The 26698-nt window shown below is 36.6% G+C and overlaps 1 protein-coding gene across 2 annotated transcripts in view; it reads left to right on the top strand.

The window, feature by feature from the left end:
• The first annotated feature begins 23839 nt into the window (after positions 1-23839).
• mdga1 (MAM domain containing glycosylphosphatidylinositol anchor 1) overlaps positions 23840-26698 on the top strand; it is a 409026-nt gene continuing 406167 nt past the window's right edge. For both annotated transcript variants that reach the window (XM_087279741.1, XM_087279742.1), the window contains exon 1: positions 23840-24364. The gene's annotated coding sequence lies outside the window, so the exon portion shown is untranslated. The remainder of the gene's footprint in view (positions 24365-26698) is intronic.

Here is a 26698-nt window from a genome sequence, read left to right as displayed (position 1 = left end):
TGGCACAAATGTATACAGTCACGCTGATAGAAAGCTCCTGATGAGAGGGGAACTTTAGAGTTAAGTTGTCTAATAAAAACTTTTTTTTTTTTTTTTTTAACTGTTATGTCACATCTGGTCGAACTAACTTGCAAGAAAAAGCAGACACTGATGTAACCTGTACAACCTAACATACTTTCAGTATTTCATGCACTTACTAACATCACATACACATGTACACTCACAGGCCACATTATTAGGGACACCTGTTCAACTGCTCGTTAACGCAAATTTCTAATCATCCAATCACATGGCAGCAACTCAACGCATTTAGGCATGTGGACATGGTCAAGACGTCTGCAAACTGAGCATCAGAATGGGGAAAAAAGGTAGTTTAAGTGACTTTGAACGTGGCATGCTTGTCTGTGCTAGACAGGCTGGTCTGAGTATTGCAGAATCAGCTGACCTACTGGGATTTTCACACACAACCATCTCTAGGGTTTACAGAGAATGGTCTGAAAAAGAGAAAATATCCAGTGAGCCGCAGTTCTATGAGCACAAATGCCTTATTGATGTCAGAGGAGAATGGCCAGACTGGTTCCGGCTGGTGGAAAGGCGACAGTAACTCAACCATTCGTTAAAACAGAGGTCTGCAGTAGAGCGTCTCTGAACACACAACACGTCCAACCCTGAGACGGATGGGCTACAGCAGCAGAAGACCACACCGCGTGTCACTCCTGTCAGCTATGAACAGGAAACTGAGGCAACAATTTGCACAGGCTCACCAAAATTGGACAATAGAAGATTGGATAAACGTTGCCTGGTCTGATGAGTCTCAATTTCTGCTGTGATATTTGGATGGTAGGGTCAGAATTTGACATCAACAGCAGGAAAGCATGGATTCATCCTGCCTGCCTTGTATTATCAGTGCAGGCTTGTGGTGGTGGTGTTATGGTGGTATTTTCTTGGCCCATTAGTATCAATTAAGCATCATATGAATGCCACAGTATACCCGAGCATTATGGCTGACCATGTCCATCCTTTTATGACCACAGTGTACCCATCTTCTGATGGCTACTTCCAGCAAGATAACTCACCATGTCATAAAGCGCAGATCATCTTAGACTGGTTTATCGAACATGCCAATGAGTCCACAATCCACAGTCATGGGATCTCAATCCAATAGAGCTCATTTGGGATGTGGAGATTCACATCATGGATGTGCAGCCGACAAATCTGCAGCTACTGCAAGATGCTATCATGTCAATATGGACCAAAATCTAAGGAATATTTCCAGTACCTTGTTGAATCTTTGCCATGAAGTCAGTTCTGAAGGCAAAAGGGGGTACAACCCAGTACTAGTAAGGTGTACCTAATAAAGTGGCCGTTGAGTGTATATTATTGCATGTCAATTAATAAGTTTCTGCTGAAAATGTGCAGACATCTGGACCATTGCACCATATGCATCTGCTCTCCAAGCTGCTGTATCCATGCCTAGCATCAGAACACAGCATCCACCACACTTTCTGCTTGATTTGCTGACACCTCTCGGCTGTTATCTAACCTACCGCTGCGCAGAGCTGTCTCCGCTTTAACATACAGGAGTGTGCGTGATTAACACTCGGATATCTTTCACATCTGAGCGTGGACTCGAGGACAGCCGTTCAAATCCCTCATAAAGACCTTTTCTGCATTCATTATTAACGCCCGTCATACAATGAGCCTGAACCTTGTGGTCAGCCTAAGATTTGAGGTGTAACCCTCGCTGCCATGGTAACCTTGCAAATGTGATGAGGCCCTGAAGGGTTTTTATGTGCTGTCTTATAGATTGGAGAGAGATTGTCTTTATGCACGACGCTCAGAAGTCTGTTCTGCAGATACCAGGACTTGCCGTTCGCTCTGTTTAATCGCTCTTTAAGACCATCTGCAGGCTAATTGACTGTCTGCTGTTAAATGCCATTAACTGCGCAACCTTTGCACAGCCAGTTCATCAATAAGAAGTCGTCAATTATAGAGTCGTCATTCAGATATAACGAGCACGAGCAGGCTTCACCGTCTGCATGACTGAATGAATTTATCTTTGCTTGCTGGTATTGTGAGGAATGTTGAAGTTGGAACGGAACGTTTCTGTTTTTACAGTCTATGATTCCTGTTGAAATGATGATGGTATGAGAGAATGAATTATGAATTTACTGTATACCATGGTGTTTATGCACAAATGTTATGCTTTACATTATTGAAAATGTGATTGCAACGAAGGTACATGGAAAAAATGGGAAAATGGGATCGGATATGTTCAAATGTGGAGTTTTACATGCAAACAAGCTATTTAAAATTTTCTTTGAGAATTTCTGAAGTTCCAAATGAATTTTTTTGAATAAATTATTATTATTTGATATTATTATTATTATTATTATTACATTTTATGTTTTACTATTAAGTCAATAGATAAAACATTAAATGTAGTAATAATAATGGTAATAATAATAATACTACTAATAATAAAAATACTACTATTACTAAATATTACTAAATACTACTATTACTAATAATATTAGTAATAATAATAATGATAATAGCAATAATACTAATAATAATAATTATTATTATTATTATAACAATAATAATAATAGCAACAACAACAATAATAATAATTATTATTATTATTTATTATTGTTATTATTACTATTATATTTAATATTTTATAAAGAAATATAATGTCTCGGTCACTGATTTTTATCGGCCAATATTGAAAAAATGAAAAGCTATTGGCATGTTGGTTTATTTAACAAAGTGGCAGAAGGTAGATCATCTGTTGAGCTGCATCCCAATCATCAAAAATACTGCAGAAGACCTACTGAAACCCGCATGGACTCTCACATAGACTCTCAGAGAAATCAGTCAAGTTTGGTAAAGGAAATAAATCATGGTTTGGGGTTACATTCAGTATGGGGGCGTGCAAGAGATCTGCAACATCAACAGCCTGGGGTATCAAGACATTTGTGCTGCCCATTACATTACAAACCAAAGGAGAGGGCAAATTCTTTAGCAGGATAGCGCTCCTTCTCATACTTCAGCCTCCACATCAAAGTTCCTGAATGCAAAGAAGCTCAAGGTGCTCCAGGATTGGACAGCCCAGTCACCAGACATGAACATTTTTGAGCATGTCTGGGATAAGATGCAGGAGGCATTGAAGATTAATCTAAAGAATCTTGATGAACTCTGGGAGTCCTGCAAGAACGCTTTCTTTGCCATTCCAGATGACTTTATCAATAAGTGATTTGAGTCATTGCAGAGATGTATGGATGCAGTCCTCCAAGCTCATGGAAGTCATGCACAATATTCATTCTGTTTCCTCTGCAGCATGACTTCTATATATATATATATATATATATATATATATATATATATATATATATATATATATATATATATATATATATATATATATATCTTCTATCTATATATTCTATACTGTACATTATTTCTGTTAAGACGAGACTTTTGTTTAAGCAAGTCAGACTTTACTGTCCCAATTAAATCATTAAAAATCAAGGCACGATCATCTTTTATTTTGGTAAATAAGCATAATCTAGAGGCCTTTGCCTTTCATATAAGCCACTTCTGATATCAAATGATCAACTAGAAGTCAAATTATTATTTGCTGTTCCTAAAACTTGGATAGGTGACAAGACTTTTTTCAGGTAGTGTACTGTCATCATGGCAAAGATAGTCAGTCATTGGAATTGGTTATTTTAAACGATTATGTCTAGAAATGTGTTGGGGCATCTTTCCATTAAACAGAAATTGGGGAAAAATATGCAGGGGGACTAATAATTCTGACTTCAACTGTATGTTCACTTTATTTCTTAATTGTTTGCTAAGCCACTGAGAGATGGCATCATTTAGTCTCTGATATTCACTTATACCTGTTAGAAAACTGGAATAATTAACCACTAATCCTAGTTCACTTACTGAAAAAAGGAAAAATAAAACTATTGTCTGACATTTAAAGGATTCTGTGCACTGCTAAGCTCAAGTGGCCTTCTCTCTCTCTCTCTCTCTCTCTTTCTCTCTCTTTCTCTCTCTCTCTCTCTCTCTCTCAACAGGCTCTTAAATTGCATAGGACTGTATGTTAGTGTGAATAATCTCTCTGTATACACATTGATGCCTTATTGATTAACACACTATATGTTCACTTTTACATCAGAACACACACACACACTATTGTAATTCCCAGTGACTGTGCATTGGGAATTTGAACGCTGGCCCTTTAAGGCTTCTGATATTGGCTCTGTGCTTGAGCTTTGGGTGCTTTGATTTCTTGTTGAATGCCATGCTATGGTTGTGTTAAATAATCCTTTGACAGTTTAATGGAGCGAAGATTGTTTTTTAACACATTTCTTAATGTAATAGTTTTAATATCTAATTTCTAATAACTGATTTCTTTTATCTTTGCCATGATGACAGCAATTAATATTAGACTAGGTATTTTTCAAGATACTAGTATTCAGCTCAGTGAAATTTAAGGACTTATCTATAGGTTAAATAGGCAAATTAGGCTTTATACGCTCACTGGCCAAATTATTACTCTTGGTACACCTTTCTAGTACCAGTTAAACCCCTTTTACCTTCAGAACTGCCTTAATCTGTCATGGCATCGGTTCAACAAGGTACTGTAAAATATTGTTCGGAAATTTTGGTCTATATTGACATGATAGTATCACATAGTTGCTGCAGATTTGTTGGCTGCACATCCATGATGTAAATCTATCGTTCCACCACATCCCAAAGGTGCTCTATTGGATTGAGATCTTGTGACTGTGGAGGCCATTTGAGTAGTGAACTAATTTTAATGTTCAAGAAACCAGTCTGAGATGATTCACTTTTATGAGCTGGCACGTTGTCCTGCTGGAAGTAGCCATCAGAAGATGGGTACACTGTGGTCATAAAGGGATGGACATGGTGAGCAACAATACTCATGTAGGCTGTGGCGTTCACACAATGCATGGGTACTAATGGGCTCAAAGTGTGCCGAGAAAAAACCCCCCACACCATTACACCACCACTTTTGAACTTTTGATACAAGGCAGGATGGATCCATGCTTTCATGTTGTTGATGCCTAATTCTGACCCTACCATCCTATTGTCGCAGCAGAAATCGAGACTCATCAGACCAGGCAACGTTTTTCCAGTCTTCTATTGTCCAAGTTTGGTGAGTCTGTGCAAATTGTAGCCTCAGTTTTCCTGTTCTTAGCAGACAGGAGTGGCACCTGGTGTAAACTTCTGCTGCTGTAGCCCATCTGCCTCAAGGTTGAATGTGTTGTGGGTTCAGAGATGCTCTTCTGCAGACTGCAGTTGTAACGAGTGGTTATTTGAGTTACTGTTGCCTTTCTGTCTGCTGGAACCAGTCTGGCCATTCTCTTCTGACCTCTGGTGTCAACGAGGCTTTTGCGCCCACAGAACTGACACTCAATGGATATTTTCTCCTTTTTTAGAACATTCTGTGTAAGCCCTAGAGATGGTTGTGCGTGAAAATCTCAGTAGATCAGCAGTTTCTGAAATACTCAGACCAGCCCGTCTGGCACCAGCAACCATGCCATGTTCAAAGTCACTTAACTGCAGCAGATCATCTTGAATCATGTCTACATGCCTAAATGCATTGAGCTGCAGCCATGTGATTGGTTGGTTCGAAATTTGCATTAACGAGCAGTTGGACCTAATAAAGTGGCCGGTGAGTGTATATATGCTAAATATAAGAGTTTATATTGATTTAATTTTAACTTCAAGAGTGCTGACAGTCTGTGCAGTTGATGGTTGAACTCTAGAAGAACGATAATGAGGTGCAAATGAAAACCAAAAAGGCGGGAAATAAAGAACCCTAAACTCACATAAAGAAACATATGAGCATATAGGAGTTCTTCAGGACAATACGGTCAATCTGAATAGAACCATAAAGACAACAAACCTTTAGAGTGTACCTTTATTTCTGAGAGTGTGTGAATATAGATATGCTAAAATTACAAGTGGATCATATTTTTAAAGCGAAGTGTTTATCTCGTGTCTGACTGCACTCAGAGATGTGAGGTTAAATGCTCTGATATGGTAAAACCACAGTCGGAGAATCATATCACAAAACAGACCACCGCGAAACTCGATTAAGCCAGCAAACAGTTGTTTTTTTTGTTGAAAAACTTTATAAACGGGTGTGTCTATCCAAAGCTCAGACTGCTCTGAGATCAGTCAGATAGAGGCGTCCGCTGTGTTCAGTATATGACAGTATCTCTGAAGGAGGATCTATAATCAGTGATAGTGAAGAGTGAGCGTCTGTTATCAGAGATGCACACAAAGACCTGCCGTTCAACAACACACAGCGCATGACCGCAAAACAAGGGTTGTTGCTAGAAGTGATACTCCGGTTGGAAGTTAAAGCAGACCTATTATGCCAAAATTCCATCCATCCATCCATCCATCCATCCATCCATCCATGATCCATCCATCCATCCATCCATCCCTCCCATGATTCTGTATTCATTCATTTTCCTTCGGCTTAGTCTCTGATTTATCAGGAGTTGCTACAGCAGAATGAACCGCCAACTATTTCAGCATATGTTTAATGCAGCGGATGCCCTTCCAGCCGCAAACCAGTACTGGGAAACACCTATATATTCTCGCATTCACACACACTCATACATTATCGCCAAGTTTATTCAATTCACCTATAGCACATGTCTTTGGACTTGTGGGGTAAACTGGAGCACCCAGAGGAAACCCACATCAACACGGGGAGAACATGCTCACTCCATACAGCAAAGCCAACTGGCCCAGCCGTGAGTTGAACCAGCGACCTTCTTGCTGTGATGCTACAGTGCTAACAACTAAGCCACTGTGCCGCTAACATCACCTTTTATAAGGGTTTAAACACAAGTGTGTGGCAACGGTGTGTGCCTGTAAAAAAGTGACCATCTCTCCCTCATTATCATAAACAGCCCTGAGCGGGAAGCAGCCATCCTCCATTATTTTTTTTTCACCTGCTGATGATAATGTCAGCGACTATAAGTCCCCATTTGTGCCCCCCTAATATGTTTTAGTTTTAAAACACTTAATTTTGCTACAGGTACACCTTCCGTTCACACTGCCTCCAAATTTTCGAGCCCAAAAAATGGAGCGTTTCAAAAAGGCTGAATAGGCACTTTTTATTTTAAAACCCTGCTCTGTATCAGTGTGGATGGGGGAAAATGGAGACATCTGAAAACGGAGGCATCTGAAAGCAGAGGTGTGGCTGTTTTTTTGTGGGGCTTTTTCTTAATATTAAGTGCACAAAGTTCAGTTTTGCAACCTTTCCTTGTAAGACTTCACAAGTTTGATATGGAAAACAAACTCCCGAGGGCAAGGGTACAGTGCAATTTATAACGTCATTCACATCATTCTGATACGTTGTTTCCCTTTCTTAACAATAAAATGAAAACATGATATAATAAAACTGTCAATTTTCATTTTGATATTAGCAACTTAACAGACACCAAAAAAGTTGAGGCGTCGTGTAGCTGCATATTTATATGACCGTCATCTTCACTGTATGCATATTTATAACGAAATGGAGCATAACTGCCTTCTTTCATTGTTATTAAAATATAAAAAAACTTATTCTGTCTCTTTTGCTGAATATCAACTTTAATAATCAATAATGGCAATCAAGAATACAATAAGTTTATACAATATGGGAAATAAAGGCAAGCAATCAATCAAATGTGCAGAATTTGTGTTTGTGATTACAGTTAATATTTATCTTAGCACTTAGCCAAAACATGTTACCTAAAAGACTAAAATACCAAAGAGTTGTTAAAATACCAAAGAGTCATTAGATTGACAGAATTGATTAATTATCATGTTTAACAACTATAGTGAAATGAGATCCAGTGGTAGATCCTTGATCAACTGTCTGTGCGCTGCTCTCACCTGGGTAGATGTGCTCAAAGCACCCGCTGACTGCCTGAAGCGCAGATGCTGCAGCGCATGCCAGAGTGTGTGTGTGGTCACGTGATGTGTATTTTCAGCAGTGGAGTGTGCAGGCCCGGGTTAAGAATTCAGGCCCCTGGGCACAATGTCTTGTAGCCCCCCTACCTGGCTGCACCCATTAAATTATAAAATAAGATTAATATAGTATTTTTAAATAAAATTAATCTATAATATATTGCCAGCATTTCTTTAAATAAATTATATACAGTACATATATTTCTAGTATACAAAGATATAACTTATTTTTAAAGCATTTAAAGTGAAAAAAATATACTCGTACAACTAGCGAAAATTAATGGATTTTAATATACTTGTTTAGGTTCACTGAAGCAGTACTGCAATTTATATTTAATAGTATTTTTAACGTATAACTTCTATAAACTTATAATGCATATGATTTGGATATAACACCTCTCCAATCGCGTCTTCCATAATATACACACTTATTAATCATTCCATCTTCCTCATGATGAAGAGTAGGCAAAATCTAATATGTAGTGGGGGAAAATAAAAGAATGTGTTCATCAGACGCTGGATTCGAACCGAGTTCATGGTCGATCGTGTCAAAACATGTTGCCAAGCGCTTTACGAGCTACGCCACTCACGCTGCTGTTTGCCGCACTTTTTATTCATGTTGTTTTTGTAAATATGAATGTCATATTTATTAGTGTAAACATGTCCTAAGTAGTATTATAAATCTTCGCCTTAGAATTGTAAGGTTCTATTTGACATTTTTGTCAAAATTGAGTTATTCACATATTTTTATTAAATGACAACTTATTTACTTAATGGGATGTTTTTTATATGTTTTATATATTTTAAGACTTTTTATTTAGAAAAACAAATGTTGCACACGTACTGTTTGCTATGGAATGCAAAAACTTTGAAGCTAAATATCTCAAAATCATCCAGAACGCAGATAGAATCTTATAATTCCAAGGTGACGAAATGTGGAGTTTTAGGATGGAAAGATAAACACCAGTCTCCATGGACTGCCTTCTTCTGAGACACTGCCTTTTTAAACTTAGTTTCTTCACGGAGAAAACATTAGTCTTGTTGTTAAATCTGCCAATATGCTGACACATAGGCATTTGTAGCTCCACCCTCTTTTCAAAGGAGCAGAGTCTCATTTGAATATAAAGTGACAGTCACCAAAACAGCACAATTTGGACCAAACCCTGAAAGGGTCAGTATCAAAGCAATGAGTTTCACAGTATTTTGAGCTGAAACTTCACATACACACTGTAGGCACATCAGAGGATTATTATAGACACTAGATTTATCTTCAGCAGGTGAAACCTCGAACAAATGCTTCTCAATTAGGGCTGTTTATGTTAATGAAGGAGAGATGGTCACTAGCGGGCGGAGCTTTCCCCCTCTGACGCGTACAAAGGGAGAATGTCAGCCAAAGTGTTTCGGCAGTTTTTATCAAGTGTGATTATTAGAAAATAATTAAATCAATTTTATTACATTTTTATTAGAATTGCCACACAACTGGGTTTAAACCCAAGGTATTTGTTTTTCATAATAGGTCCCCTTTAAAGTAGATGCTATTGTATTATATTAAATGTTATGGTGTGTTCTTTTAGTTTTGTGATCCTGGATGTCTAAGCCCACTATATTTATTTTTTTGAAAGTCTTTACATCTCTCTTCCCTTGGATTTGTTCAGTTCCTTGGAAAGAAGACCTTTTAAGATCAAGTTGAAAAGTGGCTCTTCAGAAACATGCTTACAGTCCGCCTTTACGTGTGTGCGCCTTTGTGTGTGTGTGTGTGTTTATTCTTATTTGAGCATACTGAAGTATCTGAGTAACACTTGAGTTCTGTTTTTAGACTCTTTCAAGGCTTTGTGAATCAATACTGTGGCAATGAATGCTTCTTAATGAGAGGAAGAAAAGCAGAAATTAGTGTGTGTTTGCTGCAGTTCTTATGGATTTCCAAAGCTCACACTCTCTCGGTTTTTACAGTGTCTGTATGAAAACTTTTTTTCTTTTCTTTACTCAGGACAGCCTGATAAAGGACTTTGTAAACTGTTTTGAACATTTTTTTTGAAGAGTCGTTTATAATAGTGTTATTTTTTTCTACCTGAGGTTTACTCTAGATTCTGGTCAAGTTTTTGTTTTTTGTTTTTACAAAAATGTGAAAAATGTGGATGGATGATTTAAACCACTTTTCCACACTTTGAGGAGTAAATTCTAATAAATATTAAGAAGAATTAATATTCAGTTTTAATTGAACAAAATATGAGTTTTTAGTCTTTTTTTTGTTTGTGTATATAATTATTATTATTTTCTTATTACTTTCACAGGTTTCTACATTTTACAGTAGTCAGCTTGACTAACTAATTGTTTATTTTGAGTAGGATGATTATGCCAGATCCTACTGATATGATTAGTATTTTTGATGTTTATAATTATCATAAGTAATAATAATGTTATCAGTAATGATCATTTTCTTCCACATTACACCTAAAAGTTTAAAGTCTAAATTCTTATTTAGTTTCTAAACTTATTACTTAATCTTTTTGTGTGTGCAAAAAACATATTAAATATGTTAAAATGTATTTAAATGTTTCAATAATAATAAAAATTGTAATAATAATAATAGTAATCATATAAATAATAATAATAATAATAATAATAATAATAATAATAATAAAAATAATAATAATCATAGTAATGATGATATTTTTGGTTTTAGTTTTTTAATTCAGTGACACAGAATGTCCAATAACATTCAACTTGTTGCATTTTTTTTGTGCTAAAAAGAAGTCTATTTGTATGATCAATTTTCATTCTCTGACACTTAAAAGAGGTGGCTTGTTTCATAGTTTAATTCCAACTATTATTATTAAAAGTACTACTACTGTAATAGTAAGTGCTTAGCCAAGGTGGAAACTAGTTTACTGTTAATATTGCTAGTATTAATAAATTATTACTGATTCTACCGTGCACCCAACTTTAGGAATGCTGGTTCCCTGGACTGTTTAAGAAGCTTAAAACTCATGCTTATAGGAATGTTTTTAATTTGTGATATTTATTTTTATTCTTACTGTGTTTTTTACTGTATTCTTTATTGTTCTTTTGTGCTTTGTTTTTGTTTTTTTACTGTTTTGTAAGCGCTTTGGGTCTTAGAAAAGTGTTATAAATAAAATTTGTTGTTGTTGTTGTTGTTATTATTATTATTATTATCATTACTAATAAAAATTTGGTCCCACGATATATTGTTCCCTAACTATACTTAGTGAATTGAATCATTTGTTACAATGTACTTATTATGTAAATACGTTTTTACACTGTACTTATGATTGATTAAATACCTGTAATTACCTCTGACTATAATTACTGTAAATACATGTGTAATTACATTGTTGACCTTACACCTTAACCACCCCTTAAACCTACCCATACCTCCAAACCTGTCGCAAACCCGACCCGTATCCCATATGTTCTCCAATACAATATGGACACTAACTCCATACAGCAATAATAACTCAGTGGTCACCTCACAGTAAGAAGGTTGCTGGTTCGAGTCCTGGCTGAACCAGTTGGCATTTTTGTGTGGAGTTTGCACGTTCTCCCCGTGTTGGTGTGGGTTTCCTCTGGGTGTTCTGGTTTCCCCTCACATTCCATAGACGGGTGTAGGTGAATTGGGTAAAAAATTGGCCGAAATGGGAGTGTGTGTTTGAATGTGAGTGTATGGGTGTTTTCCAGTACTGGGTTGCGGCTGAAAAGGCATATGCTGTAATAGTTGATGGTTAGTTCCGCAGTGTCAACCCTTGATAAATAAGGGACTAAGCTGAAAGGAAAATGAGTGAATGAATGAGTTCCCAATGTCAGAAAGTGTGTGTACACTCAGCTGACTGATTTCACTTGGTTGGTTTCAACAAATGCTCCGTTTCCTCCATTGCAGATCTCTGTCAACATCTGATATGTTTTCACACCACACTGAACTCCTGATTTCCCCCCAAAAACGTGATTCCCTGCATTATGACTCCGGTAAGGATTGAATCTCCCGTGTGTTTCTGTCCTGGTTTGCTCTTCTCCTCTTGAGTTTCTGTGTTCGTCTCGTTCTCTGTGCACTTGCGAGTGTCCTTGGAAGTGATAGCCAAGTGTTTGTCTCTCTGTACTCCCTCCACGGCCTAATGAGGATCAGTGTTGTTTTAAACATGAAATCGGAGTCTCGGCTGAGAGCAATCAATACACGGCCATTACTTCTCTGTGTGATGAAGCAGTCCATCTCTCCCTCTCTCTCTCTTTACTCACAGAGCCGTCTCTTGTCTCAGCGTATTTTCTGCTATCGGATATTGGCTTTGAGGGGGTTATGAATTGTTGGCTCCCAAGGGCATCTTGGTGCGCCGCTCTGCCAATTACACCCCTGAATAATGGACCCGGTGGAGCGGCTGACACGCCTCAGCTGGAGTCTGATACATACACATATATAAATATATCTATATATATGTTTATATCTGTATGAGAGAGGATGACCAGAAGTCTGACCAAGGCTGAATCATATCCGATTATGAAGACATCATAGAGGGTATGTTTACATCTGAGTGTTGTGCTAAAAATGGAAAAGTTTTGAACTTTGGATTGTTAAAGTTTTGTCTACAGTCTAACACAAGAAGTTAAAAAATACTAAGTAAACACTGTTTACCAATTTTTTGGGCAAAAAATAAATGTATTTTTAAGAATCTATTTACTCTTATTAACAGAGAAGATTGATTTGTTTGTTTTGGTTTTACTTTATTATTACGATTACAAATACTACTACTGATCTATATACTTAAAACAATCCAAAGAAATGTGTATTTATATACACTACCTGACAATAGTCTTGTCGCCTATCCAAATTTTAAGACCACAAATAATAACTTGACCTTTTGTTGATCATTTGGTATCAGAAGAGGCTTTTATAAAAGGTAAAGGCCTCTAGATTGCGCTTATTTTACCCAAATAAAATATGATCATGCCTTGTTTTTAAATTATTTAATTAGGACAGTAAGGTCTGACTTTGCTTAGACAAAAGTCTTGTCACTTAACATAAATAATGTCCAGTATAGAATATAAAGAATATAGGCTGCAGTAGAAAAAGTATGAATAATCGTGTATGACTCCCAAGAGCTTGGAGGACTGCATCTATACATCCCTGCAATGACTCATTCATTCATTCATTCTTTCAATCATTTTCTTGTCGGCTTATTTCCTTTATTAATCCGGGGTCGCCACAGTGGAATGAACCACCAACTTATCCAGCATGTTTTTACGCAGCGGTTGTCCTTCCAGCTGCAACCCATCTCTGGGAAACATCCACACACTCACTCATACACTACGGACAATTTAGCCTACCCAATTCACCTGTACCACATGTCTTTGGACTGTGGGGGAAACCGGAGCACCCGGAGGAAACCCACACAAACGTAGGGAGAACATGCAAACTCCTCACAGAAACGCCAACTGAGCCGAGCCGAGGTTCGAACCAGCGACCTTCTTCTTTTTTTTATATTATTTTTTTAGGGGTTTTCACCTTTAATTGATAGGACAGTGGAGATATAGAGACAGGAAAGTGTGGGGAGCAGAGATAGGGGAAGGATCAGCAAAGGACCTCGAGACGGGAATCAAACTCGGGTCGCTGCGAACACCTCGGTGCTATGTGTCGACGCACTAACCACTAGGCTATTGGCGCCAACACCAGCGACCTTCTTGCTGAGAGGCGACAGCAGTACCTACTGCGCCACTGCGTCGCCTGCAATGACTCAAATCACTTATAAATAGTCATCTGGAATGGCAAAGAAAGCGTTCTTGGAGGACTCCCAGAGTTCATCAAGATTCTTTGGATAAATCTTCAATGCCTCCTCTTTCATCTTACCCCAGACATGTTCATCAGTGTTCATGTCTAGTGACTGGGCTGGCCAATCCTGGACCACCTTGACCTTCTTTGCTTTCAGGGACTTTAATGTGGAGGCTGAAGTATGAGAAGGAGCGCTATCCTGCTGAAGAATTTCCCCCTTTCCTGTGGTTTGTAATGTAATGGGCAGCACAAATGTCTTGATACTTCAGGCTGTTGATGTTGCCATCCACTCTGCAGATCTCTCACATGCCCCCATACTGAATGTAACCCCAAACCATGATTTTTTTTTTCACCAAACTTGACTGATTCTGTGAGTATCTTGGGTTCATGCTGGTTCCAGTAGGTCTTCTGCAGTATTTGTGATGATTGGGATGCAGTCCAACAGATGATTCAATGGAAAAATCTATCTTCTGCCACTTTTCCAAATGATCAACTAGAAGTTAAAATTCGTTGTTCTCTTACAACTGGTATTGACAAGAGTTTTGTCAGGCAGTGTGCGTATATATACACACAAATGCTTTTCTTCTAGCCAAACAAAAAATATAAAACTTTCTCCAGAAGAAGAAAAATATTAGGAAATACTGTTTTTTTTTTTATTGGTTAAACAATACTTGACAAATATTTAAAAAATAATTAAAATTACACAGGAGGAGGGCTAATAGTTCAACTCTACATGGGGTCAGATGAAAAAAACTAAATATTACATTTTAAGAAAAGCAGGCAAGCTGTATAAAAAAAATCAACAAAATAGCTTCCTTTTCAATATAAAAAACAGTTCCAAGTTCCATGTAGCATTAACAAATGATGACAGATTTTAATGAACAATCCTATTAAACGTTAAGCGTATATGAACAAGAATAGGCTGAGGGATTAATGATTCACATGGAGAGCTCTCTTTTGGGATGTTTTGATTGTGAAGTGAGCACATGAGGACTCTGGAAAGGCTGACACTCTCCCACACACTGACACATGCTCACTGACAGCTTTCCCCAGGCTCGCACATTCATTTGGCCCAGTGTTTCTGTGTCTTCCACTGGCGTCCGGCTTTCATGTGCCACTCGCTCGCCCTGGGCAGGAGAGCACACACCTGGGGCACAGCGGGCAACGTCAGCCGCTCACACACATTTACTGTGATCAACTAAACTATGATGTTCTCTTCACAATCCCTGCCAACACTCCTGGCGGTCTCCCAAAAACACTACGCAAGACGGAGTAAGGCAAAGGGAGGGGAGGATCTAGACAGGCGGCCGTTTTTTTTTCTACAGTGCGTCCTGTTCCGGGGCTGATTTTCTGCATCTAGATGCGTCTGCGCATCAAACTGATGTTTAATTTTTCTGTGTCCTAGGAAGGAGATCCTCCCTGTGGATTTCATTAATGCTGTGCTTTCGGATGCGTCGCTCAATGTGAAAAGTGAACACGCAGAATTGGACTCATTTCTGAGGCTTTTATGAAGCGACACGCTCTGTGCAAAACTGTCCTCCAAAGAGAGGTCAGCAAAACTATAATAATAAAAATAGCAGAATGATTGGCAGGCAGGTCTTTCTGTACAAATAAGTTCTGTCAATCGATTAACAAAATTTAATTAATTAATTGCACCTTTTTTTTTTGAAAATGAATCGCAATTAATTACATTTAAAAGACTGAAACTTGTAATTTTGGCTATTCAAATGTAAAATAATGTAAACGCAAGACAAAAACTATTTAAATTCAAAATATAACTGTTTATTAGAATTTGTGTTTAACTTGTAACACAGATTTCTTCATGTAAACAACATACTCACTGGTGCTGCGACAAGGAGAGAAGAAGCAACAAGCGATACATCAAAGGCACCCACAGGTACGCGTTGAGTCACACCAAAGAATAATTCCTACAAGGACTTTGGTCACACCATCTCTAAACATTTAAACAACTTTGAGGGATATACGGATGACGACTTTTAGGCATTTGTTTTTGTTGAAGGCTCATGCTGAAAGACAGAGGAACATGCTGTCTTTGACAGCTCGCGACTTCATTTGGCACTTTCTGAGTACATTTACATTGACACCAATACAGCGATTTTAATATGATTAGGTTAAGATAATACGCTAATTAAGGGTTTACCATGTTAACAGCGATTTATTTATTTATTTTTGATTACCTTAAAGGACCACCGAGTCACGAAATGCTGAGGTTTTTTTTTTCGTTCGGCATACGGTATCAAATTCCATTAAAACAACAGTCTAACAATGAAACATTCGAAATTAGATGAAACTCTGGAGGAATTGCTGGATAACCCAGTAATGTGATATTAATTGTTTTATACTGAAAGTTGCCTTCAAAAAGTGCTTCCTTGGTCTTATCCATACATGTTGAACACCTGTCGGCAACAACTAGAAAAAAACTGTGTTAATTGCGTTAATTTTTTAAACACATTAAATATTTCTAATTAATTGCATACGTTAACACACTAATTTTGATAGCACTAGTACAAATACAATGTAACAAAGCGGTTTAATAATAGTAATAATAATAATAATAATATTTCCTTACATTTATATAACGCTTTTCTGGACACTCAAAGCGCTTTACACATTTTTGGTGGGAATCTCCTCATCCACCACCCGTGTGCAGCATCCACCTGGATGATGCGGCGACAGCCATATTGTATCAGACATACCACACACTAGTTGATTAGTGGAGAGGAGACAGAGTGAAGTCAGCTATGATTTGGGGATGGTTAGAAGGCTATGATGGACGGAGACTAGTGGGCACATTTGGCCAGGATGCTGGGGTTAAACCACTACTCTTTTTTTTGAAGGACATTGTGGGATTTTTAACGACCACCAAGAGACAGAACCTTTATTTAACATCTTATCTGAAAGATTGCGCTCACTTGCTAAATTTCCTTCCCCCTATTTTTATGTGCATTTTGGATAAACAGTTGATGAAAACACCTAGATGCACATTAGTGTAAAAAAACATGCGCATAACTGAGTAGGATAAACTTCTTTTCGATAAGAAAATATGCGCATAAACTGCCATGGAAACACGTTTTACCAAACAAATTCCAGTATGTTCTTTAAAAAAAAAAGTCATGTGATTTTATTATAAGAGATCAACTGATCATAAAAATGTGTGTGAATGGACAAACCAGGCTGAGCACATTGTAAAACATCTGAAATGTTGTTTTGGCCATTCTAAAATGTCAGTATTACTGTTTTTATATTGTTAATTACCTCCAGAAGTGCCAAGAGCATCTGTGCTCTGCGTCTCACGCCTTCAAACACTGCCATGCATTCATAGCATGTCGGCATACTGTCTTCTGAGGGGCAAGTCATTTATTAAATATAGAAAAGATTTGTGCAGCTTCTCCTGCTGTAAATTCCATTTTTACTGTTGATATTTGGCGCCAGTTAATCAGGATGTGATTATTTTGTTCTCTTTGACTCGTTGGATGGAAGCGCTGATTTATTTGCACGTCTTTAATGTGATATTCCAGTTATGTGCATAAATTTAATTTACAACTTTGGATGGAAACATAGCTACTGACAGTATAGAGCAGGGGTGCCCAAACTTTTTCGTGTGAAGGGCCAAAAACCAAATATCATTGACAACTGTGGGCCGAAGGTAACAAGAATATATTACATTGTATTTGCAATGGGTAGTTTCCTAATTTATTTCATAATATTTTTAAATAATATTAGAAAACAATCACTTTAAATTGTAATATCTAATGTAGTATAACTTTTTAAATAATAAGTTATTGCAATACAAACATAATCACATTTGTAACAGTGGAGTTCAATGTTAAATACACTAGTCAAGCAGAATCTATCTTCGCCTTAATTTGCTCATCAAACTCTGCATTGTCGGGTGAACATGTACATTTAAACAGAAAATTATTAATTTACAGAATTTAATTGAAACATTCTCCATCTCTTCTTAGATGGCATAGTGGGTCAAATCAAAGGTTACCATAGGCCATAGTTTGGGCATCTCTGGTATAGAGTCCCCATCAATATACTGGGGCATTAGGACCCACACAGACTGCAGGTTGAGCGCCCCCTGCTGGTCTCACTAACATCATTTCTGGCAGCAACCTAGCTTTCCCATGTGGACTCGCATCCAGGTACTGACCAGGCTCAGCCCTGCTTAAGCCTGGTTTATACTGAACGACGTGACGCAATGCGCGTAGCTGTGCATTTATACTTATGCACGCTGTGTGTTGTCTGCAATAACACACTAATGCTAGCTGGCAGTAGGTGTTTATGTTCCTCTGTGTCGAGTTTCTTTGCTGGTGTTTTTCTGTAATTTTTCTGAACGCTACCTTTATGTACAAGAGGCTCAATGAACAACTTTAATCATAAGGTAAACCCAAAACAACAGTTTCTTTCTGGAGCTCCTTCACGAGACTCCACACTTGTAAACACTCGCTGCATCAGGCTCACTCGGCTCTCACCTTAGCCCACACTCGTCAGCACTGCCAAGCCGCCCAATAACAGAGATTGAGCTTTGCATCATTGAGACATGTAGTTACGTTTTTTGAGAGGTGCGCCTCAATGTCGCTGATGCTGTCACGCGTAGGCTGTGTCGGAGCATACGCGTGTGCTTGACGCAAAAGTATAAATCAGCCTTTAGCTTCAGTGTCTGACCATGTGAGAGTTGCAGAGAGATAGCTGCCGGCTATTAATATATGTTAAAATAATTATGGGCGAGGCAGTGGCACAGTAGGTAGTGCTGTCGCCTCACAGCAAGAAGGTTGCTGGTTCGAGCCTCGGCTCAGTTGGCGCTTCTGTGTGGAGTTTGCATGTTCTCCCTGCGTTCACGTGGGTTTTCTCCGGGTGCTCCTGTTTCCCCCACAGTCCATGCGGTACTGGTGTATTGGGTAGGCTAAATTGTCCGTAGTGTATGAGTGTGTGTTTGAATGTGTGTGTGGATGGTTCCTAGAGATGGGTTGTGGCTGGAAGGGCATCCGCTCCGTAAAAACTTGCTGGATAAGTTGGCGGTTCATTCCGCTGTGGCGACCGCGAATTAATAAAGGGACTAAGCCGACAAGAAAATGAATAAATGAATAATTATGGCCATGTTCTTTGTATTGCTTTTCACTTTAGATGATTTCAATAGTTTTTAGACAGGTCAGCAAAAACACAGAATGATTGACAGATCAACAAATGTTTCTGATCTGAAAAGCAAACATATTGTATTTTACTAATTTCTAATGCTTTTATGAAGCGAAACACTCTCTGTGCCAAACTCTGGCCTTCAAAGAGAGATCAGCAAAATGAAAAAAATTAAAAGCAGAATGATTGGCAGGCAGGTGTTTCTGTACAAATACACAATTACAAATGAAAAACATTTAATGTTTTAAAGTAATGACGGCCATGTTCTTTTTGTTGCTTTTCACTTTTGATTATTTAAATGATTTTTGAGTGCCACACCCCCCTTGAAAAAAAAAAACAGCCTTTAGACAGGTCAGCAAAAATATATAATGATTGACAGATCAGCAAGTGATCCTAATTGGCCAAAAAAAACCTTGCTTAATGTGAAAAGTGAACATGCAGAATTTGACTAATTTCTGATGCTTTTTTGAAGCGACACACTCTCTGTGCCAAACTCTGTCCTGCAAAGAGAGGTCAGCAAAATGAGAAAATAAAAAGCAGAATGATATGCAGGCAGGTGTTTCTGTACAAATACACACAATAACAAATGAAAAACAGTAATATGTTTTAAAGTAAAAATTAGGAGACACCCTGTGCAAAACTCTGTCCTCCAAAGACAGGTCCGCATGAAAATGTTTGAATGATTGACGGGAAGATCTGTCTGATCAACTTCATTCATTTTATTTTCAGCTTAGTCCCTTTATTAATCAGCGGTCGCCACAGTGGATTGAACCACCAACTTATCCAGCATATGTTTTACGGATGCCCTTCCAGCCACAACACAACACTGAGAACACCCATACACTCTTGCTATTACACACATACTCTACGGTCAATTTAGTTTATTCAGCTCATCTGTAGCGCATGTCTTTGAACTGTTGGGGAAACCGGAGCACCCAGAGGAAACCCACACCAACACAGGGAGAACATGCAAACACCACACAGAAATGCCATCTGGCCTAGTTAGGGCTCGAACCAGCGACCTTCTTGCTGTGAGGCGATCGTGCTACCCACTGCGCCACCGTGACACCCGTCTGTACAAGTACAAAATTAAAAATGAATGGGATTAATGTATTTCAAACTAATTACTGCCATGTTCTGTTGTATTGATTTAAATTATTTTTGATGATTTAAATGATTTGTGAATTTCTGAGTGACACGCCTTTACAAAACCCCGGCCTCTACACAGGTCAGCCAAATTACTGACTGATTGATTGAAGTGATTCTGACAGGCTATAAAACCATTGATCAATGTAAAAAGCAAACATGTAGTGTTTTACTAATTTGTGATGCTTTTATGAGGAGGTGCTCTCTGTGCAAAAATCTGGCCTGTAAAAAGAGTTCAGCAAAAAAAGAAAAGAAAAGCAGAATGGTTGACAGGCAGTTGTTTCTGACTTTGTCACTCCTTTATGACCATTTTAAAATAATAACAAGTAATATATCATAAGTACAAACCCTTTATTTAATTATGCATTATAGCTGTTAAAAGACATAAATAAATAATATTATGAAATTAAGGATATTAAAGTTAGGAATAAGTAAATATTAAATTTAGGAATAAATCAGATTTTCTGACTTTTTATCCAAGTATTACACCCTCTTCACTCCAAATAACAAGTCATCAAAAAAGCTGAATTATTGACAGTTTTTCTTCCGTCACTTTTATGAGCACTTCAAAAAGGCTTTTGTGACATTTCTATGCCATTTGCACATAAACTAGACCACACAATCTTGTTGCTTTATTATTATTTTATTTATTATTATTTTTAAAGATTGTTTTTGTATTTTATTAGCATGTTAGTTGCACTGCTGTTATGGTGATTCATTAAAAATATTAAAAGATCTGAATTTCTAATGTTTCATTCCAACTTAATAATAAAATAAAAGTAACCTACCGACCTTCCCAAAGTCCCTGCTCTCTAAAGACAATTCAATAAAAATTGAAGAACGAATGTACTGATGTATTTTAAGAGCAATTAAACCCCTCCAATTATTGGAGCTCGAACTAGCGACCTTCTTGCTGTGAGGTGATCGTGCTACCCACTGCATCAACGCTACGCCCCATTTACTAAAAAATAAAATACTAAATTAAAAAGACATACAGTTGAAGTCAGGGTTATTTGCCCCCCCCCCCCCTTTTTTTTTTTATATTTCCTAAATGATGTTTAACAGAGCAAAGAAATTTTCACAGTATGTCTGATAATATATTTCCTTCTGGAGAAAGTCTTATTTGTTTTATTTCAGCTAGAATAAAAGCAGCTTTAATTTTTTTAAAAACATTTTCAGGTCAAAATTATTGGCCCCTTTAAGCTATATATTTTTTCAATAGTCTACAAAAAAAGCATCGTTACACAATAATTTGCCTAATTACCCTAGCCTAGTTAACCTAATTAACCTAGTTAAGCCTTTAAATGTCACTTTAAGCTGTATAGAAGTGTCTTGAAAAATATCTAGTCAAATATTATTTACTGTCATCATGGCAAAGATAAAATAAATCAGTTATTAGAAATGAGTTATTAAAACTATTATGTTTAGAAATGTTGAAATTTTTTTTTTCTCTCTCCGTTAAACAAATTGGGGAAAAAATAAACAGAGGGGCTAATAATTCTGACTTCAACTGTATATTTTAAAGTAATTATGCTCTTTGCATTGCTTTTAATCTTGATGATTTAAACGGTTTCTGAGTGACACGCCTTCTTTACGAAACCCCGTCCCCTAAAGACAGGTCAGCCAAGATACAGAATGATTGACAGATCAGCAAATGTTTCTGATAGGCTAAAAAGCATTGCTCAGTATGAATGGGCTAAAAATGTGCCACTGCCTCTCTTTTATGAGAGAAACGGTTCCTTTTTGGTGTTTTATGCTTTCATAGAGGCACGGTTTCTCTGAAAACCTGTAGTTCAGTCTGTATTTCAGTAATATCTGTCAGACAGATGGAACATTTTATGAATGACATCCAAAAGCTTGTTTCAGGCACCTCAAGGTGTTTTTCTGAGTTATAATCTCAACTTTAGTTACTTTTACCTCTGCCATTTAATGCAGGCTAAGCAACAAAACTGTTTTACATTACATGACAGTTATGGTTAGTGGTTTAATGAATTGATTTTTTGATGATGATGATATGTTCATGCTGCGATTACAGACTGCAATGTGCTCATGATCCGTCCTAAATGATCTTTTCCATTTACTTGTATAGAATTGTCATAAAATGTAATAGTTAAAAATGGGTCTTTGATCATAAATGTAAAAAACAAATCACCATAAAACTCTGATATTCTTAGACTATTTGTAGATATTATTTCTATATAAATACTGCATGTATAAGCATGAGGACATTTTCATCCCAAAAATGAGAGAGAATATTTTACTTAATCAGAATTATTGCCCCCTTTGAATTTTTTTCTTTTAAAATATTTCTTCAATGATGTTTAACAGAGAAAGGACATTTTCACAGTATGTCTGATAATATTTTTTCTTCTAGAGAAAGTCTTAATTGTTTTATTTCAGCTAGAATAAAAACAGTTTTTAATTTATTAAACACGTTTTTAAGGTCAAAATTATTAGCCCCTTTGAGCTATTTTTTTTCAATAGTCTACAGAACAATCCATCGTTATATAATAAATTGCCCAATTATCCTAACCTGCCTAGTTTACCTTATTTACCTACTTAAGCCTTTAAATGTCACTTTAAGCTGTATAGAAGTGTATGGAAAAATATCTAGTAAAATATTATTTGCTGTCATCATGGCAAAGATAAAATAAATCCGTTTTTAGACATGAGTTATTAAAACTATTATGATTAGAGGGTTGAGAAAATCTGCTCTCCATTAAACTGAAATTGGGGAAAAAATAAACGGGGCTTACATAATTCTCACTTCAACTGTAAAAATATTATTTAAAAGACAAACACGTTTGCAATAAATGAAATACAAAAGTTTAATAAACAAATGTTTATAAAATAGATAAAAAACTGAATATACATCAAGATGTGTAATCTAGATTTGTTTTGAGATACAAATACTTAAAGAAATTCATCACGTTTTTTTTAAACTCACCCTGTAAAAGAAAAATTGCTCCCTTAATTAGTTTAATTAAATGAAACTTTTTACTTTTTTTAACAACAACAACAACAACAACAACAACAACAACAACAACAACAACAACAACAAAATGTTAAAACAATTAGATTAATCTGAAAGTGACATAAAAAAAAAACATTTGCTATCTTGCTTTTTAAAGTGCAGTAAAATTATTTTCATGCTAATGTCCCATAACTGTTTCGAGCTTCTATTAAAAGTAATGCAAATTAATAAATAAAAAGAATTTAAAAATAAAAAAACTAATGTTAAACTGATTAATAAATATTTCCTAAATCTAAGCATTTTAATATATATAACTAAGTTTTGTTTCTTATTGTTTAGACAGATTCACCAAGACAAAATCAGACCACATGCATGATGCCTTGAAAAAACTTTATATCGATATTTTAATCGATTTCTGACCTAACGCACGCTTAGTTTTTTCATGATGAACATGGGCAAGGGTTACAGCGAGCGCGCGCTCCGGAATTATAATTAGCTCAAACACGCCTCCTATCGGTCACCATAGGCGGCGCGCTTCACTTCAAAAAGTGTCCGCACCATCAGTGACGACAGACACAGAGAAACTGATGGAAGAAGAGATGGAGTAGAAAGCCAGAGGAGGAGAGAGGGGAATAAAGAGGAGGGGTGAGAGAGACATTGTGATTTTTTTTTTACCTCCCTCTTTCTTATTTAATTGGTCCTTCGGGATCCGGGGCGAGTCCTCCGCTCGCAGCTGCGCGGCTTTAATTGGCTGGAGATTCCACCAAAATACTATTGGAAAAAAAGCCCAGAGTTTATACAGTTTAGACACCGGTCCCTTCTGATAAAGCCACTCATTACGGAGACCAGCGCTGGACGCGCTTTTACGCAGACACTGTTGAGATATCAGGCGCGCATCAGCCGGAGAGATCTGTGCGCGCGAGCTCTCCATCCGCCTCACTCTGGAGAGAGCCATCGATGAGCACACACACACATCTGATAGGAGAACATCACAGGACAAGAGTTTCACACACTCACTCTTTCACACACACAGCATCGGACTCCTGCTTCCCATCAAGACGCCTCTTCTCTTGGATGCGTGCAGAGTTTGAGCTCAGCTGAAGTTGCTTGGATGAAATGTGTTGGAATTTTGTCTTGATTTTCTGCACGGAGAGACATCGGTGCCGAACACGCAACTAACTAAACACCTGGAACTCCTGCCTATCTGCTGAAAGTCCTTGCTTTAAAAAAAAGGGGATTATTTCTTTTTTTTTTTCTGGGAAGGCAGCGATCTACAGGCTGAGCTTGCGCAGAGGAAGGTAGAAGCGCTACTTTATATCTGTGCATCTGTTTCATTATAGGGGTTTTGTGAATGTGAATGCTCGTGAGCGCTCGGTGTCCACACCCAAATTTATGCTATATCTGTAGGTTTTGTGGCGGGTATCTTAAAATGGATTTTTTTATTCACATCATTTACTCGAATAATAATATTAATATACAAATCTGACTCCTTAAGTTGCATCCGTTCAAATTAAATCGAAGCTGCATATTCTCGCTCTTTATACATTCATTGTACGAGATAACTTTTATTTTCTATATATAAAACAGCTTATATTGACGTTCTATTAAGCTTAAATACATAATGATCTATTTTAAATTACTTAGAAATTAAGACTGGAGAATTTTTTTTTTGTCTCAGAACTGTGAAGGAAAAGAAAAATAAGTTAGCTGCTAGGCTGTTTTATCCATGAGTATTTAAAAAATACCATCATTTCATGTTATTCGCTTGATAGAGAAAGTGTAAACAGCTCTGGACTGATTTTACTCGTAATAAACGTTCAGTTCTTTATATTCTTGCATTTCTGTGTTCAAGTTTTATCTTCAAATGTATGTCATAAAAAGAATTTAAGAACTTTTTGATATCTTTGGTAGCTTATTTGAAGGTATCTTCGTGTAAAACAGCTCCATATGACTTTCATTTACATAAAAAAACATTACCATTTGCAAAACAGTAAGAAGAACATGCAGCCCATACCATATAAATCGGTCTGTCCTTTCTTTACGTATAAAAGGTTGTAATATGTATCTTTTGGTTTTAATGCATGCCCATCAGGTGATTAAAATTGACCCTTTGGAGGAAAATAAGGTACCAAGGCTATGTACATTTATGTCTTGACATGTAGCTCAGCCCAGAGTGGTATGGACTTTAACCTATAACCATTTAGTTAATTATATTGTTGCAGTTTTTATATTTAAGTTTTATCTTCAAATATATATTAGAAAAACAGATTTAAAGAACTTTTTATATCTTCGGTAGCTAATTTGGAGGTATCTTGACATAATTTACATAAGACATTACCATTTGCATCAGTCACTATCCTAAGAAGAACAAGCAGTTATTCCCATACCATAGGTAAATCTGTCTGTATTTTCGCAGTTAAAGGGAGAAAAGTTTCTAATATGTATCTTTTAGTTAGTAATGCATGCCCATCATGTGCTAAAATGACCCTTAAATGTACTAAAATGGACCCTTTGGATGAAAAAAAGGTACTAAGGTTGTGTACAGCTAAGTACTTTTGTATCTGGACATGTAGCTCAGCCTAAAGTGGTATGGACTTTTACTTATAGCTATTTAGTTCTTTATATTATTGCAATTTTTATATTCAAGTTTTATCTTTAAATTTATATTAGAAAAATATAATTTAAGAACTTTTTGATATCTTTGGTAGCTCAATTGAAGGTATGTTGATGTGAAACAGCTCCATATTATTTCAATTTGCATGAAAAAAATACATTACTGTTTGCATGAACAGTCACTACCTTAAGAACAAGCAGTTACCCATTCCATAGGTAAATCTGTCTGTCTTTTTTTACATTTTTACAGAGAAAATGTTCTAATATGTATCTTTTAGTTACTAACGCATGCATATCAGGTGCCAAAATGACCCTTAAATGTACTAAAATTGACCATTTCGAGGAAAATAAGGTACTGTTTACAGCTTTGTACTTTTATTTCTAGACATGTAGCTCAGCCTAAAGTGGTATGGACTTTTACTTATAGACATTTAGCCTTTATATAGTTGTATTTCCTTATATTCAAGTTTTATCTTAAAATGTATATTATAAAAAGAGAATTTAAAAACTTTTTAATGTCTTTGGTAGCTCATTTAGAAGTATCTTGATGTAAAAAAATAAGCTCCATATGACTTCTGTTTACATAAAAAAAGACGTTTCCGTTTGCATAAACTGTGAACAACTTGAGAAGAACTAGCAGTACCCACACCATAGGTAAATCTGTCTGTTTTTTTTCTGCATTTTTATGGAGAAAAAGTTTAAATATGTATCTTTTAGTTACTAATGCATGCCTATCAGGTGCTAAAATGACTCTTAAATGTACTAAAGGTTGCACAAAGCTACTTTTTTTTTTTCTTTTTTTCTGGCTTGTAGCTCTGCCTTAAGTAGTATGGACTTTTACCTATATTTATTTATATCATTGTATTTTTTCATTCAAGTTTTATCTTTAAATGTATATTAGAAAAAGAATTTAAGAACTTTTTGATATCTTTAGTAGCTCATTTGAAGGTATCTTGAAGTGAATTAACTCCATATGACTTCTGTTTACATAAAAAATACATTACCGTTTGCATACACAC

The sequence above is a fragment of the Danio rerio genome, chromosome 13 (assembly GCF_052040795.2).
Source record: "Danio rerio strain M-AB ecotype USA chromosome 13, GRCz13ab, whole genome shotgun sequence".
NCBI classification, from domain to species: domain Eukaryota; kingdom Metazoa; phylum Chordata; class Actinopteri; order Cypriniformes; family Danionidae; genus Danio; species Danio rerio.
This window is presented reverse-complemented; position numbering and strand designations above follow the sequence as displayed.